Source organism: Felis catus, chromosome B2, assembly GCF_018350175.1.
Source record: "Felis catus isolate Fca126 chromosome B2, F.catus_Fca126_mat1.0, whole genome shotgun sequence".
NCBI lineage: Eukaryota > Metazoa > Chordata > Mammalia > Carnivora > Felidae > Felis > Felis catus.
In genome coordinates, this window is record NC_058372.1 from 57419182 (window position 1) to 57440565 (window position 21384).

Here is a 21384-nt window from a genome sequence, read left to right on the forward strand (position 1 = left end):
TGACTGGGTTTAGGCCAACAGTTATGAAGACTGAAGTGTTGTTGGTATTTTGAAGCGGACCCTCTGAACTAATGCATTGAGAGGGTATTTGCGAATGAAAGTGTCCATTAGTTAAGTTGGAGCAGAAAATTCAATAGACCTCCCCATGTTTTTTTTTTTATTTTATTTTTTTAACATTTATTCATTTTTGAAAGGCAGAGAGAGACAGAGCGTGAACAGGGGAGGGACAGAGAGAGAGGGAGACACAGAAACAGAAGCGGGCTCCAGGCTCCCAGCTATCAGCACAGAGCCCGACATGGGGCTCGAACTCATGGACTGCGAGATCATGACCTGAGCCGAAGTCGGCCACTCAACCGACTGAGCCACCCAGGCGCCCCAAGACCCCCCCAGGTTTTAATCCAGGTCAAAGAAAAGGATGACTCCTTCTAAGCAGGTTTAAAAAGACAGCGAGAAACAAAAGTAAAGTTATGAATACATCCATGAGTTCCAGGTCACACTTGTTCTCAGTTTATTACAATGGTTTTTACTTACTGGAAAACTACAGACACAGATGACATGAACAGCACTGCTGGGGTTGTTGAGAGCATCACCAATAGTATAATTCTGAGAGTGAGCAAGTCAAGACAAGGCAGGTAGAAAACAGAAGTACCTTCAGTTCCCTTTTTTTCTTTAGGCTAGAAGAACCTCACAAATTCTGAGGATAGAGGGCAACTTCTGTAGTCCCCTCTAGGTAATATGACCATATATGTCAGTATGAATACATTATATGCCTCGTGGAGGGGTCAGGAAGGAAAATGAACATTCTTTCTGCAAACATTATTAACAACCTCTATCATTTTATAGAAACAATAGGTAAGAGCTTCATAAAATTGAGATTAAACCAAAGAAGAAAATCAAAATCACCTGTAACCTCTGACCACGGTGAGGCTGACATTTGTTTTTAGCACTTGGCAGGTGTCTTTCCACTACTTCCTCTAAGAAAATTTTAACATGAAAAATGCTGGGAAAATTGGATATCTACACGTAAAAGAATGAAACTGGATCCCTATTTTAGCCACCTACAAAAATTAACTTGAAATGGATTAAAGAATTATAAAATATAAGACCTGGAACAGTAAAACTCCTAGAAGAAAACAGTTTTTAGTTTTCTCTTTCACAAAACTTTATATAAATGAAATGATATGGTATGTATTCTTTAATTACTGCATTTCACTCAGGATTATGTTTTGGGATTCACTATGTTGATGCATGTAGCTGCTACATTGTCAATACTATATTACCGCATGAGCGAAAGTTCCTATTTTTTGTAGTTGAAATTTCAATGTTTTCTTTTACAGTTTGCATTTCTTGTGACTTATTTAAGAAAGCTTTCCCTATTCTGAGGTCAGAAAGTTATTATTTTATGTTGTCTCCTCAGACTATTATCATTTTTTTCTTGTTACATGTTAAGTCTTAATACATCTGAAATTATTTTTTATGTTTGCTGTGGAGTTGAGAGATCCAATTACAGTTTTCCGTACGGATGACCAACAGTCTGAGCACTCTTCATTGACCAGTTCATCCTTTTCCACTCATGAGCCCTGTCCATGTATGCACTGACCTGTGCCTCTTTATCCTGTTCTGTTAGTGTAGTTTTCTAACTTTCTGTTAATACTACACTGTCTTAATTTCTCCCTCTTTTTTTTTTTAATGTTTATTTATTTTGAGAGAGAGAGACAGAGGCAGAGAGAGAGGAAGACAGAGAATCCCAAGCGGATGCAGGGCTCGAACTCAAAACATAGATCATGACCTGAGCTGATACCAAGAGTCGGACGCTTAACTGACTGAGCCACCCGGGCACCCCTAATTTCTCCTTCTTTATAATAGGTCTTGGTAACTAGAGTGACAACTTCTGCTATCTTGTTTTTCTGTTTGGGAGTGTCTTGGCTATTTTTAGTGCTTTGCTATTTTACACCTTTCCCTTCAAATTAAGGTTCAAGATAGGCAAATTTCCTTGCCTTCTCCTTGTCTAAAATAAGGTTTATTTTTCTTTTGTTCTTACACTGCTGGTGCAGCTCTTTGGAGTCTGAGGCCTGTGAGGAATATGCTATTAGATGTCTGTAACCTGTGCATCCCTGAAAGGGTCTATGTTATACATGCTTCGTGTTTTAGCAGGAACTCAGGGCAAAAGCCAGCTTCATGCTCACTTTCCAGAGTCTTGCTTTCATTTCATTTGGGATATAAAAGATGTGTTGTTTTCACTTCAGGTAATAGTGTTCTGAAAGTATACACTTTATCTTATTCAGATTTCAACATTTCCACTTGGGAAAGTCACTCAAGATGTATAATAGCCCACAGTTCCACAAATAGAACTGCCTATAAATAACCTTTTATTCCATACTCATTAACTTCTCTTCCACAATCTCACATACAATGGTTGAATGTTATTTCACACTGACTTGATAAAATATACTTTATTCTTGTAGTCACTTGTGAGATAGTATGTTTTTCATTTTTCACTGTCTACAAATATCCCTGTGATAAAACTCTTATAGCTAAATCTCTGTGCACATCTATAATCATTTCCTTGGGATAAACTTAAATATCATCATGACTTCTAGGCTTTGGATACATATTCCAACCTGCCCTCCATAATAACTGTACCAATTTACATTCCTGTCATCAGTTCATGAGAGTGCTCCTGAAATAATACATGTGTATATAATTGAAAATAAGAAATATTTTACAGGCTTCTTGTTTATTATTGACCCAGTAATTATTTATTAAAATAAAGTGACTTAATGTTTGCCTATACATATTTACCAAGAACATATTCATTTCAAACTCCTATATTTTCCTGCATTTTTGGCAGTCTAATCACATTTATGCTTCACCTAAATTCATGGTATCAACTTAAAAAATATTTTTGGGGGCATCTGGGTGGCTCAGTCAGCTAAAAATCCAGCACTTGATTTCAGCTCAGGTCATGATCTCACGGTTGTGGGACAAAGCCTGCTTGATTCTCATTCTCTCTCTCTCTCTCTCTCTCTCTCTCTCTCTCTCTCTCTCTCCCTCTCCCTCCCTCCCTCCCTCCCCCTTTCTCCCTTTCCCTCTCCCCCTCCCCACCACTCTATTTTTTTTTTATTAATTTTTTTAAATGTTTATTGATTTTTTAGAGAGACAGAGACAGAATGCAAGCGGGTTAGGGGCAGAGAGAGAGGGAGACACAGAATCCGAAGCAGGCTCCAGGCTCTGGGCTGTCAGCACAGAGCCCGACAGGGGGCTCGAACTCACAAGCTGTGAGATCATGACCTGAGCCCTTCTGACGCTCAACTGACTGAGCCACCCAGGCGCCCCTCCCCACCACTCTTGAGTACCTGCGTATCTGCTCTGTCTTTCTCTCTCTAAAAAACAAACAAAAAAACACAACACTTTTTAGTACTTACTATGTGTATAAGACTAGTCATAAAGGATGGGCAGAAGATGTATAAGGAGCGAGCTGTGGCCCAGGTAGAGGTGAGGTGTGCTAGAGTAAGAACCACGGCGCTGCGTTCGCTGAGAACCAAGTGAGTGGCAGAGAGAAGTGCTGCCAGAGCCCAGAAACCAGCGTGGGGAATAACTCAGGGAACAAAAGGAACGTCAGCACCCATGTTCACCAATGACTGTTAGACTCTGGTGCTGGGAGGAACTGAAAACAAAAATTCTTGTCTATTTGGAACTTACAGGTAGAGGCTTAGGCACATACATAAAATAACAAAAAACTGAGCACACAGAAACTTCTGAGGATATTGCCATTTCATTAAGTAGGGTATTTAGCTGAGTCCTGATGAAAGAAAACATACATGATTATTGTATCTAAGTTAACATTTGTGCAAAAAAAAAAAAAAAAAAAAAGTTTGAGAAGTTGCACAAGGTTCTCCAAAATGGAGGAAAACAAAATACAGGATTAATCTGCTACAAATTTACATAATGATCATAAAGATTTTTAGTTACTGTTTGAAGAGCTCCAAGAGCATAAAATATGGAAAGACTTTTCTACAAAAATAGACGTCTTCGGGCTCACAGTCCTCTCCTGCCACCTTTATGGGGATGCTCCCCCTCAACCCCTGACGGTTGGTGGCCTGAGCTTGGATGCCTTATGCGCGCGGGCACCATCCATTTGCAACCGTCTAAATGCACCTATTCACCTTCAGGTTTGAAATGACTGGGCGGTTCCGATACATGTTTCAAGTGGTGTTTTATATAATGAAGTTTAGAATTCGGGAGTTTAGAGTATGTGTAGAGCCGTTCTGGCACAAACTGCCTTTTCACCTGCTTCCTGACATAGATAGGCATGATATGCACTATATGCCCTTTTGGCTGTTTTCCTATAAATGCCATTTTTAAAAATAAATTTCCTTTTCTTCTCCTGTTCAAATTGACAGATTTCCTATTTAATAGATTCTAAAACAAAAAAACCCAAGCCCAAAATATATTGTATTACCAATGTCATAAAAGAAACAAAGCTGTAAGAATTTTTATATAAAAAGAAAACTCTAAACACACACACACAAAACCAAAACTCTAATATCATTACTTTTTTATGATGACTGCGCCATCTAGTGGGTCATTTTTATCAACGTAAAAAAAGCGCTAAACAAAATTGATCTCATTGTCTTATAGACACACATGACAATGGTAAAATATTTTTATATTAAATATAGCTTAAATAATATCAAGCATAATATAATACAGATGTTATAAACTTATTTGAAAAATAAATCTTAACTAAAATAAATGCTCATATGCTTCCTCTCAGAATTGTTAGGTCTGAAGCAATTAGGTATATGTTTAAAGATTAAAAACATTACATTCAAGTACCATATACTATTTTCTTACATTATATATATATTTTAAAAAAATTTATTTATTTTTGAGAGAGAGAGAGAGAGAGAGAGAGAGAGAGAGAGAGAGAGAGAGAGGTAGGGAGACAGAGAATCCCAAGCAGGCTCTGTGCTGTCAGTGCACAGCTTGATGTGGGGCTCGAATTCACGAACTGTGAGATCACGACCTAAGCTGAAATCAAGAGTGAGATGCTTAACAAACTGAGCCACCCAGGTGCCCCTTTCTTACATTGTATCTTAAGAACATTTCCATCATAATGATTTTGTGCAAGATCAGATTTTTCTTCTCGTTCCTTTTTTTGGCTTCTTTAGCACACTGTGAAAGGTAGATAATAAAAAGTCTCAAATTTTTATTCATTATTCTCTACTTTGGATGACAATATTTTTTTAAGCCTTGAATTTAATTCATTATATTTTTTTTCTTTTAACCACATATTTATTACTTTTCCTTGAGGAAAAGTAGATTTTGGACAGGTATGTGTGTGAGATGGGGTGTCCATAGAGTGGAAAAAGGAGAGCCACACCAAAGAGAGGTAGATATTCATTCATTTAAAGAATATTTGTTACTATTATTTTTACAAGCTAAGTGTCTGCCATAGTGCTTAGTACTGAGCATTCCACAGCACAGAAGGCCCCATTCTTGGCCACAAGGACTTACTTGCTCTTTCTGGGAGGATCAGATTAGTGAGCAGACAATTCAAATACAATGTGACAGGTGCTAAAATGAGTACTATGGGAACCCATGGGAAGGACACCTAAGCAATTTTAGTGAGTTCAAGGAAGCTTCTGAGGTAAGATTTGCCTACATGAATGAGTGTATGGAGAAGGACAGGCAGTAGAAGCTTAGGCTGGAAAAGAGTTAGAATTCAAGGGCTTTGAATAACAGGCTGAGATAGTTCAACTTTTAAGTGACAGACATGGGGAAGGACATGACTGATGAGGCATATTTTAGGAATATTAATTTGGTATGTATAGGATGACCCCTCGTGTAACAACCAACTCTCTAGTGATGTAAGTTTAACCTTAGTAGGATCTTACTATATTTTTGCCCCTAGAATGGGGGTTGGCAAACTTTGGCAGTATAGTTTGCTTTGTGGCCATGTAGACTCTGTTGCAACATCTCAACTCTGCCAACTGTTGAAAATAGCCACAGACAATCCACAAAAGAATGGACATGGCTGTATCCCAATAAAACTTTATTGGGATAACCAGGTGATGGATCAGATTTGGCCCATAGGCCATAGTTTGTGACCCCTGCACTAGATAATTGCATGGGGGCAGAGATCAGCTCTGTTTTGCTCTGTTATCATCCCAGGGCCTAAGCCAGTTCCTGGCATATAGTAATTTTCATCGAGTGTCTGAGGAATAAATCAATTAAGTCATGGCTGGGGAATAAAGAAGTGGATGGATGCAAAGAGACCTGGACAGGGAAATGGCTTTGAGGATGGAGAGGTGGAAGCAGATATGACAAACATCTGATAAATGTTGGCTTGAAAGATGAAAGATAGGGTGGCTCAGTCAGTTAAGCGTCCAATTCTTGGTTTCTGCTTAGGTCATGATCTCATGGTTCAGGACACTCTGTGCTGACAGTGTGGAGCCTGCTTGGGATTCTCTCTCTCTCCCCATCTCTCTCTGCCCCTCCCCATTCACTATCTCTCTCTCTCAAAAAAAAAAAAATTTAAACAAAACAAAATAAAATTTAAAAAAACAATGAAAGATAATAGTAATGGCAAACATTTTCTGGTGCCTACCGTATGCCAGGCACTCTTCTTGGCACTTTAATAATGTAAAAAAATTTTTTTTAAATGTTTATTTTTGGGGGAGAGAGAGAGAGAGAGAGAGAGAGAGAGAGAGAGAGAGAGAGAATGAGCGAGCATGAGTGGGGGAGGGGCAGAGAGAGAGAGAGGGAGACATAGAACTCAATGCAGACTCCAGGATCTGAGCTGTCATCACAGAGCCTAATGTGGGGCTCGAACTCACAAACTGTGAGATCATGACTTGAGCCAGAGTCGGACGCTTAACCAACTGAGCCACCCAGGTGCCCCTCTTATTAGCACTTTAAATGTATTAATTCAATTAATCCTCCTTGTGACCCTATTAGAAGGATACTATTACCCTCCTCATTTTGCAGAAGAGGAACTTGAGGAACAGAGAAGTTAAGCAAATTGAATGGCTGAGTAATGGGTGAGGAAGTCCATACATTTAAGTGCTGTTCTATGTCTCTTAAACTATGGAAATCTTTGGGGTTTCAAAAGAAAATGACTGAAAGAATATGGTGCCATTATTGGAAATAGAGACATCTGGAGAATGTAGTTTAACAGCAAAATATAAAAATCTTCTTTTAGCTCTCCGGAGTTGGAAGTGACAGCAGGTGATAAAAAGGCTTTTTCCCTTTAAGTATCTAGTGACATGGCTCTTGAACTTGATGAGATGTGAGGACACAGGACAGATTTGTGAATTAAGTAGAACAGCAAATGGCTGAAGCATTTACTATATGATAGCTAAGAATATTCAAAAGATATTGAAGAATCATTGATATTATACATAGAACTGTTTTCTTATCTTAGGTCCATTCCAAAAATGTTAGCTATCCTCAGTTGTTAATACCTAAAGAACAGTTTGTGGGCTCCTTTGTCTCTAAACATGGAGGAATGATAACACAGAAGAAAATGTTAGGCACTTTGGAAATATGAGTAACAGCTGGTCACGGTGGCAATCAAGAGTTGAGTACTGGAGTATTTTACTAATACAGTTAATTATTTTACATCTGTGCATTTAGGATGAAACTGATTTAAATTTCTAAATTGCAGATGAACTGGGCTTTAATGCCAATGTCATAGCTTAGAAACATCTATGGATTAATTTTTTCTTGTTACAACAGATATTCAACATGAAGAATTTCATTTTCTTGTAATTAGGCAATTCTGAGACTTCTGAAGTTTAAGGTGAACATTGACATATAAAAGTTAAACTGGAAATGAGATAATGGAAGATTTAGTATTCTTTGTTTGAATATCACTTAATCATTCACTTTCTTACTAAATATTCACCAAAGGACTAGTATGATGTCCCACTCCACATCGTTACCAGGGTACACACAGAATACACAGCAGAAAACACAGTTTTGCCTCCTTTATTATATTTTATTCATAACAAATTATTTGTATGAAATATAGATATGTAAAATATACTATTCAAAGGTTATTAGGGCCTCACTGTAGTTCCAGGAACCATTTTAAGTACTTCATAGGTAGGAACTTACTTAACACCCATAACTAACCCTATGAGGTAAATGCAATTACTAGTTTTCAGTGTGCACTTGAAAAACAGAGACTTAGAGAAATATAACCGCTGCTTAACCTACTTTTTCAGTTTATCACATAGATTCTCACTGTTTTGCATAAGAGAGATTCCTTTTTCTATATTAAGGCTAATGAGGGCAAATTATTAGAAACAACATTATGAGAGGAGAACAGAAAGGAAAAATTCTTGGAGGGGGGTGGTGCCTGGCTGGCTCAGCTGGTGAAGCATGTGACTCTTGATCTTGGGGTTGTGAGTTTGAGCCCCACATTGGATGTAGAGATTACTAAAAATAAAATCTTAAAAAAAAGAAAAAGTTCTTGGAGCAAATTTAGCTTGAGCTGGGTATGTAAGAAAATTGTGGTTACAGATTTGTGGGTTTTATGTGCATGAGCAAAATCACAGACATAGTACCTAGAATGAAATCTGTGTAATGTGATAATAAACTCATATGAAAAGTGGGATTAATGCATGTTATTTAGCAATAGATGGTCACATAGACTAAAGGACTCCACTTCTGTGTACACAAAGTATTTCTCTGCAATTTGAAGGGAAAGAGAAACATACCTGAATCTCCTCCTTAGGCCATCTGTTGTGCTCAATGGTTTCATTCATGTCAGTTTGCTTTTCTTTATGACTTACTTCCATTTCAGTAATAAGCTGGGAGAATAAGGTAAGTGTGATATGATGGATATCACTTTACCTGCCAAAATTTACTGGATGTCAAATGACATGCACAAAATTTGAGGCTTTGAAAAATATGCAAATAAGCACTAAAACAAATAGACCTTACTGTATAGTGGAATGTGATGGCATGTTAAGACCAAACATGCTTATAAGGAAGGGTCGTTATAAGCACTCCACCTGCTGAATTTCCCCATGGCTTTCCTTTCTTTTTGAAAGCTTTTCTTAACATTTATTTATTTTTGAGAGACAGCAAGAGACAGAGCACAAGCAGGAGAGGGGCAGAGAGAGAGGGAGACACAGAATCTGAAGCAGGCTCTAGGCTCTGAGCTGTCAGCACAGAGCCGGATGCGGGGCTCGAACTCACGAACTGCGAGATCATGACCTGAGCTGAAGTTGACACTTTAACTGACTGAGCCACCCAGGCGCCCCTTTGGCTTTCCTTTCTTTGCTGGTGAGATCACTCAACAAACTCTTTGATGACATCTCACAGAGTGTAGAAGGATGAGATGAAATTACCTTTACACACTAGTAAAAGTACTGGTCGTTTTCTGTGAGCCTCAGTTCTAATGTTTCTGTTGTCCAAGTGTAAGGACCTAAACATTATTTTATGTTAGCAGTTGGACTCAATTCCTCTTAGCGAGACAACTGTCTTTGGGAAACTATTTACATGAGTTTGGAGTGGATGGTGGATCATAGCTGCAGTCATGGGAGCATGAGGCTGGACTACCACAGGAAGATAGGCAGACTGCTCTGCCTGGGGCCAGAAGGGAAATGTGGTTTGTTCTAACCTAGGGAATCAGTTAGAGCAAAATGAAGCAATGACAAGAAGACGAAGAGTAAGTATTGTGGAGTGGCCATATATTTTTTTCTGCAGTGATGGGATGACCAAAACATAAGTTGGAAGTTGTTTAGGTGACCATAATATAAACATTTCCCTTCAATCATTGCATGTATCCCCTTTCTCTGCACAAGTATAACAGTCTGATCTATCTCCAAGTGTGAATGGTTTTGTTAATTTAGTAGAAATCAAATAAGCTGTCACTTTTAGGTATACATTGTACAGAGTAGACTCTGCATGGGTGGAAGTGAGACATACACAATCATCCTGGAATCTGCATTAATCTTGGAAAGATCTTTGGGCTTTCACAGTTTATGTAGATCTCAAGGCTCTGGTAGAAAGCAACTGACATCTGAGTTACACAAAAACCAGGAGAGAAAAGATACTTCTCTTAAAGCACAGTAATTGGGAAGCTTGCTAAAATCTACACTGAATTCTTACTTCTGTTATTTTCTTGCTACTTAAATGATAAAGGAACAGAAAGTATGAACTTCTTTTAGAATTTACATCCTTCAAGTATGTTTTCCATAGGTGGCATCAAATAGTGGATTTGTGTAGTTTTGGTAGCTAAGAACTGAAGGCGGAGAAAGACTGGAATAAAATATCCCCACCTTTTAGAATGCACCAGAATGCAAACTGGTGCAGCCACTCTGGAAAATGGTGTGGAGGTTCCTCAAAAAATTAACAATAGATCTACCCTATGACCCAGCAATAGCACTGCTAGGAATTTACACAAGGGATACAGGAGTGCTGATGCATAGGGGCATTGTACCCCAATGTTTATAGGAGCACTTTAAACAATAGCCTAATTATGGAAAGAGCCTAAATGTCATCAACTGATGGATGGATGAAGAAGTTGTGGTTTATGCATACAATGGAATACTACTTGGCAATGAGAAAGAATGAAATGTGGCCTTTTGTAGCAACATGGATGGAACTGGAGAGTGTTATGCTAAGTGAAATAAGTCATACAGAGAAAGTTACCAAATGTTTTCACTCTTATGTGGATCCTGAGAAACTTAACAGAAGACCATGTGGGAGGGGAAGGGGGAAAAAAAAAGGTTGGGGGGGGAAGGTAAACCATAAGAGACTGTTAAAAACTGAGAATAAACTGAAGGTTGATGGAGGGTGGGAGAGATGGGAAAGTGGGTGATGGGTATTGAGGAGGGCACCTGTTGGGATGAGAACTGGATGTTGTATGGAAACCAATTTGACAATAAATTTCATATTAAAAAAAAAAATCCCCACCTTTTAAAAGTAGTTATCTGTAACTGGTGGAATCAAGAGTATATTCTTATGTTATACTTTATGAATTTTACAAATTAGACAAAGTATATATTATATGTACTATTGTTTTTTAATTCAAGCATATACAAAAGTAGGAAAAAAGTATTAATAAACATCCTTCTCGCTTAGCTTCAAGTGATCAGTTTTTGGCTCTTTAGTTTCATTTGCTTCTTTGTCTACTATTTTTCTTTTTTTGGCCCCCAATTTTTTTTAATGTTTATTTATTTTGAGAGAGAGCGAGCGAGAGAGAGAGCATACGTGAGTCGGGGAGGGACAGAGAGAGAGGGAGAGAGAGAATCCCAAGCAGGCTCCACACTCAGCATGGAGCTGGACTTGGGGCTTGATCTCAAGACCATGAGATCATGACCTGAGCTGAAATCAAGAGTCAGACACTTAATCCACTGAACTGCCCATGTGTCCTGCCCAAAATGTTTTGAAGCAAATCCCATTTAGCTGTAAATACTTCAGTATATATCACTAATAGATAAGAAACTTAAGAAAAAACACAACCAAATACTAGTATCATACCCAACAAAAATAACATTAATTCCTTATGATCATCTAATTTTCATGTTCAGTTAATTATGTTTGTCTCAAAAAAATTTCTTTGCTGTTTCTTTTTTTTTTTTTTTGACAGTTATTAGGATCCAAGCAAGTCCCACAAATGCATCTGCATAGAATGTATCTTAAGACTTGTTACCTAGATAAAAATTGCCCCTCTGCATTTCTTTCCATCCATATGATTTTTGTTATTTGTCCGGCAGAATTTGCCATATTCTGGATTTGGCCATTTATATCCTTATAATGTCATTTAACTTGCTTTCCTCTATTGCCTTTATTTCTCATAGTCTTGTAGATATAGAGGCTTGATTAGATTCATGTTCAGGTTTTTTAATACTTTAGAGATGGTATTGTGTAGTTGCAATGACATCGTATCAGGAGGCATATACTGTTTGCTCTACATTTAATTGTGACAGGCCAGTTGGTTCAAGTGGCATTAGTTAAGTGGATTAGCTTGATCCAACCATTGTATAGTTTTCTGTCAAGATTTCACTAAATGATTCAAACAGCCATTATTTCTGGGGTGGTTACAAAATGGTGATATTTCTAATTTCTATTATTCATCCTGCACTTAAATTAGTTCAGTTTGGTAAGAACTACTTCTCATCAATTATCTGGCTAGTTAATATTATTTAGTATTAGTTTTCTATTGTTGCATAATAAATTACCCGAGACCTTATAGGCTTAAGACAATAATAGCCATTTATTATTATTATTATTATTATTATTATTATTATTATGGACTCATAATAGGCTACTCTGTTTTCAGGCTTGCCAACTGCAAATTTGTTCTCTACACAACTGCCAGGGGGACTATATAAAATAGAATCTGGCCGTTATTACAACTGCTCAGTGGGCAGAATCATTTAATCCTTAAATTTCACAATTTAAGGAAGGCAGAAGTGCCAATGACTCTTTATCTAACTTTGAAGTCACAAGCTGTCATTTCCAGAATTACTTATTATTTATACAAGTCAGCCCTATTCAGTGTGGGAGGGGACTGCAGAAGGATGCGTTCAGAAGGAGGGCCACCTGGAGGCCGGCTACTATACTCAAAAATAGACTTTTACAGAAAAGGAAGGTTGAACCTATCTATCTTTCCCCTTTGTCGAATTTCAGAATAATGAGTGGTACACTAGCAATCTCCATAGGTGCCAAGTTTATTTTTCTTTTTAATCCCTTGGTAGAATGTATGTATGGAGTATCCTCACAACTATGCGTATTTTATATATCAGTATGTTAAAATCCATTATTCTCTAGGATTCTGAAACTGTCCCATCTTTGGCCAGTGGGAGTCTCTTTAAGTTGGCTCTGTCTTCTTTTAAAAGGACCGTAGTAGTCTTTGACCACTCTCCTGCTCTCAGGTACAAAAAGACATCCAGGATCATATCATACATTTCCTACCCCAGAGTTGAATGTACAATTATACATTTAGTTTTATATTTTTTAGTTCTTTGAAGTTTGGGTTTATTTTTTGTGAAAAACAGCATTTGGAGCTAACACTTTTGGTACTAGAGTTTTCATTGCTACTGAGTTATGTTGTTTCTAGATTTCTTTGGTGGACACAGCTAGGAAATAAGAACTTTAGAAAGAGAAAAATTAAGTCATGAATTCATATGTTATTTCTAGTTCAAATAAAAAATGAGAAGATTTTTACTTCTTTGATTTTATGTCTGTATCTCTTTTATCTTATGCTGAATATCTTGGTTCCTAATGAGAAATATTAACATAGTTACTCATTTGGTTTAGATCCATCTGTTCATTCATCCATCCATCAAGTTACCTAGCTATTTTCATTTGTAGTTACAAAATAATACTAATGCCACCACTAAGATATAACCCACTTTATGGTCAGTTTTAAAGTTAATTGCATTAAATCTCTCCTGGGTTATGCCACCAACTTGAAATACAGTTAGGTTCATTTATTTCTTTATTTTCTTTCAAAGCTTAAGAATTACTCCTTTTCTTTTTTTTATTTTTCCAGGTGAAACATTTACTTAGCTCCAAATAAAATCTATGAAGCAAACTATATTTTTCAAAGTCTGGCTTTCATCCCCATTACTTCTCCTTGTTCTCTTCCTCATGCTACAGGTAACCATTTATAATTTTTTTTTTCTATAATCTTCCTCTGTTTTTTTTCTACTCAGAAAAATATGAGCAGGTGTATATGTGTATTATGTATACCTGTATGTATGTATTTATATCTATTTATCTATATCTATCATTCCCTTTTCTTACATACTTCTTTATCTTCCTGTTTTTCACTTAATATATCCTGAGGATCACTTCACAGCAACACAGCAATATATAAAGATTTCTATAGCTGTGTCCTCCATTGTATGAATGTTCTCTAGCTTTACCAATCAGATACCTAGTGATAAACATCTTGTGCTTGAACAAATAGAGTTTGCTCTGGTAAACAACAGTGTCTGTTTTTCTACAGCCTCACCATTAGATTAGACAATTTTTGGAGCGCCTGGGTGGCTCAGTTGGTTAACTGTCCGACTTCAGCTCATGTCATGATCTCACGGTTCATGGGTTTGAGCCCCGTCTCAGGCTCTGTGCTGACAGTTCGGAGTCTGGAGCCTGCTTCAGATTCTGTGTCTCCCTCTCTCTCTGCCCTTCCTCCACTCACGCTTGCTCTCTCTCTCAAAAATAAATAAACATTAGACAATTTTTTTGAACTTTTCCTTCATCTTATAGGTAAGAAGTTAAGGCCAATACTTAACTTGTAGTCTCTAGAAAACAGAGTCTAAAAGCAATTCAAAGGAGGGACACCCAGGTGATTCAGTTGGTTGAGTATTTGACTCTTGATTTCTGCTCAGGTCATAATCCCAGAATCCTGGGATCTAGCTCCCTGTCAGGCTCTGTGCTGAGTCTGGAGCCTGCTTATGATTCTCTCTCTCTCTTTCTCTCTCTCTCCACTTGTACTCTCCCCTCTCCACCCCTCTCCCCCGCTTGTTCTCTCTCTCTCTCTCTCTCTCTCTCTCTCTCTCTCTCTCAAATAATAATAATAAAATAAAAGCATTCCAAGGAAAGGAAGGGGTATTCTGCCTGGCAAGCAAGAGTGAGAGAAAAACAAAGTCACAGGGAAAGGAAGAAAACCACATGCAAGGTAGTGAGCTACCTGGCAGGTTACACCCGCTGGTTGCTTGGGGAGAAAGTGTTAGTTGAGGGGCCAAAGAGAATCATACAATTCTCTGGAATAATGAGCAGGGAGAAAAGCAGGAGCAGAGAGGGTGACAGCAGGCCATGATACACCTTGAACAACAGATGAAAGCCTAAGGAACATGTTGAGCAGGAAAGAGACATGAGCATAATTTTTGGCAAGCTCTACAACGAGGAGAGTTTAGGGAGCAGGGTACTAGTTGGCCAACGATTGGTCATACCGTCCGGCAGAGGATCACTGGTTAGACTGCACGAAGCACTGCCACTGGAAATCAAAGAAGAGGACGGAATGGGCAAAGAATTCTTAATTTGGAGAGTTTGTGGGGCCCTGGAGCATGTTCGACTGGGCTCTATGGAATTTGGAAACCTCCAAAATTTTATGCAGATTTTTGTGTCCTTAGTATGTTTGTTTTTCTGAGGAAAGGATTTTTAGATCTCACCTTATTCTCAGACATCTGTGAGCCAAAAAAGAATCAGGAAACGCAGGATCAGTGAGGTCTGGTGCTCAGCGATAGATTTATGTTGTAAATAGGCCTCATTTATGAGCTTAGTATAAATCTTGGGTGCATTTCACCTCTTACATCCACATTCTCCAAACTCCAATTGTACTTACTGCTGCTCATATTTATATTTAGCTTGTTTTTGTAAGTTTTGCTTTTCCTACACTGTGTTTTTCTTAAAGGAACACGCTTCACATTCTTCCCAGTCATCACCAAAAGATGACTTTCAGGTGTTAAAAGAAACGGAGGCATATTAAGAATTTTGAGTTTAGGGGCGCCTGGGTGGCTCAGTAGGTTAAGCATCCAACTTCGGCTCAGGTCATGATCTCACAGTTCTTGAGTTTGAGCCTTTCATTGAGCTCTGTGCTGACAGCTCAGAGCCTGGAGCCTGCTTCGGATGCTGTCTTCTCTATATCTCAAGAATAAATAAACATTAAAAAAATTAAAAAAAAAGAATTTTGAGTTTATCTGAGGAACACTTGATTTGAACTGGGCAGCCTGTAATATACCAGATAGAGAGGAGCTCCAGGAGCTGCACCAAATGAAAGACTTTTACAGGCAGAAGGGGTGGGAATAAGGAAAGCAGGATGGCCAAAAAGCAGACTGTTTATTGCAAAGTCACTTCCCTCTAGGGGATGGCAAAGGTCTATCACGCAGATTGTCTAACTGGCACTGATCAGGCAATTCCTGAGTGACTGGTTTAAGATCCCGTTTCTGGGAAAGCCTAACCATAATTAAGTCAGGTCTGGGTTTGGTGATGTGGGGTGTAGCATAAGCAACTCCATTTTGGGCCTGTTGTCTTGTTTTTAACAAAGGTCAAGCAAAGTGCAAATTAAATGAAGTAAAATCAGCTTAAAAACATGTTGTACAAAACACATGTGCGTAGATAAGTTACAACTAAACAAATCTTTTTTTTTTTTTTTTTTTTAAATCCTTGGCTGCTAACAATATAAACAGCTCACTGGTTCTCTGTTGCATCAGAGCTCATCCCAAGAGCATAAAGGCCTTACATGAACTCTGCCTTATTATACCCTCATGGGAGAAACTGCATTAGGACACAGCTGGATCTGTGCATGGAGCAGAGAAGCAGGGCGTTTAGGGGTTTACAGAATCCCCAGCGGGGTCCCAGCCATATCAGCCCCCCCCCCCACCTTCCTTGGCTCAAGACCTCCCCGTATGTACCAATGGTGCCTCCTACTCCCGGCTGTGATGCATGGAACCAAAGGAAGCATTTTGAGTTCTTTTTGAAAAAAACTTGTACCATTCAGCTGTGCATTGTTAAGGTGCTTTGACCGGCTTTGAGATTTTTTCTTTTAAAATTTATTCCGAACACCATGAAATTTATGCTTCTGGGTTGGGGCCTGCCTCTTGAGCATTTAAAAAACGTTTTATCTTGCGTGTTAGTTATTTTGAAGAAAAAGACTGAACGTTAGCTTTGATCTGCCTAGAACGGTACCCAGAAATTCAATTTAATAGTACTCTGCTTCAGGAAAAAAACAGAAGTGTAGAGCCATGTAAAGTTAAAAGCCTGAGATAGAGGAAAACTTCTTAAACACCATGGAAAAGCATATATTACAAAGAAAACATCTTCTTTTAAACAGGGGATTCTTGTTACTGAGATTAGAGCAGAATTACAAAACTTATCAAAAAGAATAAAATTCTCTGTAAAATGCTGCCACTAGAGCTGAAAGTCCATGAGTGGGAACCTTAATATTTTTAAATAGCTTTATTGAGGAATAATTTACAGACCATAAAATTTACCTCTTTCAAATTCAGGGAGCTGTCCTTTTAATGTTATTATATAGTACTCACAAGAGCTACTTCTGACTCTACGGTGGTGCTTTACACGTAGTTAATACAGTAAACATTTCGGTGTTATCTCCATAAGAAAATCCCAAACATTGGTCTCAATTTTGATAAGAAAGCTTTCAGAATCCTATAAATAAATGTGTCAGCATGAAGCAAGTCCATTTGATATTCAAGTCAAAGCTCTCATGTGAGATTATAAGGTCCCGCTTTCCACCCACACAGGAGGTTATGAAACCCCCAGGGTCTTTGTTATTATGAGGCAAGGTACTTCCCAATTTGGAGAACATATGAAGTGTCCACTGAAGACACTTGATTAAAAAAAATTAAAAATAAATGAACAGATTACATCCAGCAGATAAAGAGATACTTAATACTTTTGTTACCTTACCTGTATTATTAGTTGCTTTTAAATTCATTTCTTATTATTTAGATTCTGGAGAGAATTTTGACCCAGAGACTAGGAAGTTTGGTTTTGGGTCCTGCTGTTCTACTTTTAAGGTGCTGGTTTTATCCTTTTGATTCACTCACAGTCTCTGGGGCTTTATTTCCCATCCATTAAATTGGGACGAGAATGTCTGCCTTGACTAATCTGGGGAGGTGTGATTAGGAGCAATGAAAATAATATATGCAAAAAATGCTCTGTTAGCTAAAAATTGCCATGTGATTGTATGGTATTACTTTTACTATCACAATTCAAGAAAATTTTGTATATTAGTCAAAATAATCTGCAAATAATTCTAGGTGTCTGTCTACACTTGACACTATATTTTCAAATTAAAACGTGTGGCATTTATTTATTTATTATTTAGATTTTTTAAAAAGTTTATTTATTTTGAGAGAGGGAGAGAGTGGGGGAGGGACATAGAGAAAGGGAGACAAAGAATCCCAAGCAGGCTAGGCACCTTCAGCACAGAGCCCAATGCAGGGCTAGATCTCATGAACCCTGAGACCATGACCTGAACCGAAATCAAGAGTCAGATAGATGCTCAACTGACTGAGCCACCCAGGTGCCCCAACACTTGTGGCTTTTAAATGGCAACAGTTAAGCCCTTTGTTCTACATGGAATAGTGAGGAATTAGAGTGAATTTCCTACTTGGGCCTTCAATTTCCCATGCTTTCTTACTGTCTTACATTCTTTATTATCACATTCTTTATTACTATCAGTTTATTTATTATCACATTAAAAGATAACAAAAACACTTAGTAGGTTACCTGAAGAATGACATTTCTTTAGATAAAGTGAGGTAAATTTGTTCTTTTGAATAATTAAACTTGGTTGTAGAGCAAATTAGAATGCATAAGTTGTAAAGCAAGCCTAAAGGTTTCATTAGAAATTGTAAAGAAGTAACAATAAAATCATAATGGTTGAACTAATTCAAAGTATATCACTCTGTGAGGGTGGTGTCCCAACCCGCAGATTTTGTCCTTCGTACTTCTATGGGCTTTTGCTTTTAGCTTATTGTTTAGCACATCAGGTGTCTTGGACATCCCAGAACACATCAAGCCTTTTCATACTTGTTTTGGATTTGATAATTTAGATTTGACTCCCCATTGACTCTCCCTGCACTCACAATCATAAGCAATAGGTCATAATGTACCATGAATACATCTCTGCAATATCTTCAAACTAATTCTTTCCTTTTTTATGGCTACCCCTCTATTTTTTTTAATGTTTATTTTTGAGAGAGAGAGAGAGAGAGAGAGCGAGCGCGAGCATGCGCATGCTAGTGGGGGAGGGGCAGAGAGAGAAAAACAGGGGATCCAAAGCAGGCTCTGCAATGACTGCAGAGAGCCTGGTGGGGGTGGGGCTTGAACTCATGAGCCTAGCTGTGAGATCAGGGCCTGAGCTGAAGTCGGACACTTAAACTACTGAGCCACCCAGGCACCCCTTTATGGCTTCCCTTCCCTCTCCTCTCCTCTCCTCTCCTCTCCTCTCCTCTCCTCTCCTCTCCCATCCTCCCCTTCCCTCCCTTTTCTTTTCTTTTCTTTTCCTTTCTTTTCTTTTCTTTTTTCTTGTCTAAGTTCATTTATTTATTTTGAGAGAGAGGGAGCAAGAGAAAGAGAGCATGTGCAAGCAAGGGAGGGGCAGAGAGAGAGTGAGAGAGAATCCTAAGTAGCACAGAGCCCAATACAGGGCTTGAACTCACGAACCATGAGATGATGACCTGAGCCAAAACCAAGAGTTGGATGCTTAATCGACTGAGCCACCCAGACACCTCTATGGTTACTTCTTAGAACCAGGCCCCTCATAATATGCTTAGATTTTCCAAAACTGTCTCCTAGTGATTCCCCAATAAATCAAGGGATATCAAGAGGACTGTCTTTACCATGACTTTTTCCTGTCCAGGAATGGTTTATATCTCATTCTTGAGGACAATCAAATCTGTTATCCATCATGTATATTTCCCATCCTTCCATCTGTCCCATTTTTCATAGCTAATTAATTAAAATATTCTGTTTAGTCAATTTGGCTTTATTATCATGACCATCATGGGGTCACCCTGCTTGTCCTTACATTTGCACTTTTGCTTAAAACTTTTGGAATAAAGATTTCTTCTACTTTTTTCATTGAACATTTACTTATTGGTTCACTAACTGAACAAATAATTAATGAATGCCTATTCTATGAGAGGTGACTCTTCAAGGTATGAGGGATAAAATGGTAGAGTGACAGCTCAGACCCATTGTTTAGGGAAAAGTAATAATCAACATACAAACAAGCAAACAAATAAATAAATTAGAGAATAATATATTATGGGGAAAGTAAAATATGATGATGTGATAGAGAATGATTAGAGGGAGGGATAGTTTTGGGTTGATCTAAGGGGGCACCTTTCTGAGGAGGTGATAAGGAGGAGGCAGCCGAATGGAGACTGTTTGTTGGCAAGGGCCTCCCTGAATGAAGACACAGTGTTCAGGTCTAGAAGCAGAAATGAGCTGTGTTCTAAGGACAGAAGTAGGCTAACTGGACTTGAGCACAGTGAGTGAGGAGTAAGAGAGAAGGCCCAGGAGGCTGTGGGGGCCAGACCACATAGGGCCTTATCGGTTAAGGTCAAAGATTTAGGTATTATTTTACATGTCCTAAGAAGTCATTGGAGAGTTTGGGGTAAGAAAGAGTAAGATGTAATGACAATCTCCTTTCCTCCAACAAGAAGCGTTTTCTCACTAACCCCGTGCATTGTAATTAGCAGTTGTTTGCACTTTGCTTTTGATTATTTTCCAGTGGAAGGTTGGTGGAAGGGAACCGCTTAGGGGAGGTAAGGGATTCACTCAGGCTTTGTAAGACTGTGTGCTCATCTATGCTCCTGTCTCCTAGGGGATATTCTGGTATCCCATTTCCTGAATTGCTTTGCAGTGAGCTAGAATTAGCTGTGCAGTGCATCATGCCTTCTGACATGTCCTGTGGGACAAAAGCGGGCAGATCACTTTTCTAGTTGTCTCATACATGTAGAGAACAGCTAGGATGTAAGAAACTGAATAGCCCGAGTGGAAGAAATTGAAGGATGGAGTGCTTACTTCCTCTTTATTTGGCATATTCCCAGAGCACCCTCATATATTACCTGCACACCGAGGAGATGCTCAATGAAAGAAGTTCTTTACAAGACAACATTCCTTTGTTCTTCCCACTCAACAGGTCCATGTTTTGTTTCATACTAAAGTAGTTCAGAAGTCACACCACACAGCTTTGCTAGGGTCCATCTAGAGAGGACCCTTTCTGAAGGAGTTCAGTATGAAATATGAATATGCAACATGAAAGCAAATCCCAATAAGCAAACCCTTGTATGATTAATATTTCTGGGGGTGCCTGGGTGGCTTAGTCGGTTAGTGTCCGACTTCAGCTCAGGTCATTATCTCATACTCCGTGAGTTCAAGCCCTGCGTCGGGCTCTGTGCTGACAGCTCAGAGCCTGGAGCTCGCTTCAGATTCTGTGTCTCCCCTTCTCTCTGCCCCTCTCCTGCTCATGCTCTGTCTCTCTCTGTATCAAAAATAAATAAAAACATTAAAAAAATTAAAAAATATATATTTCTGACAACACTCTCAATGTGATGAATCTAAGATTATTTTCCACGGTGTCTGGAATGACATGTAGTTATTCCTTTTTATTGTTTAAAAAAATTGACAAGATGGCATAAATGTTGCTCTGACCCTCTTCCAGTTGCTTTTATTTGTTGCCCAGACACCTATAAAGTTGACATAAAAACATTTTATTACTTTGAAAAGTTTGTTGATTTATTTTACGAGAGAATGAGAACAGGGTAGGGGCAGAGAGAGAGAGAGAGAGAGAGAAAGAATCCCAAGCAGGCTCCACACTGTCAGTGCAGAACCTGATGCAGGGCTGGAACCGATGAACCACAAGATCATGACCTGAGC

At 38.5% G+C, this 21384-nt stretch overlaps 1 protein-coding gene across 2 annotated transcripts in view; it reads right to left on the reverse strand.

The window, feature by feature from the left end:
• The window catches only part of LOC109499722 (protein eyes shut homolog), an 866761-nt gene that overhangs the window by 41550 nt on the left and 803827 nt on the right, over nucleotides 1–21384 (reverse strand). The window lies entirely within an intron of this gene.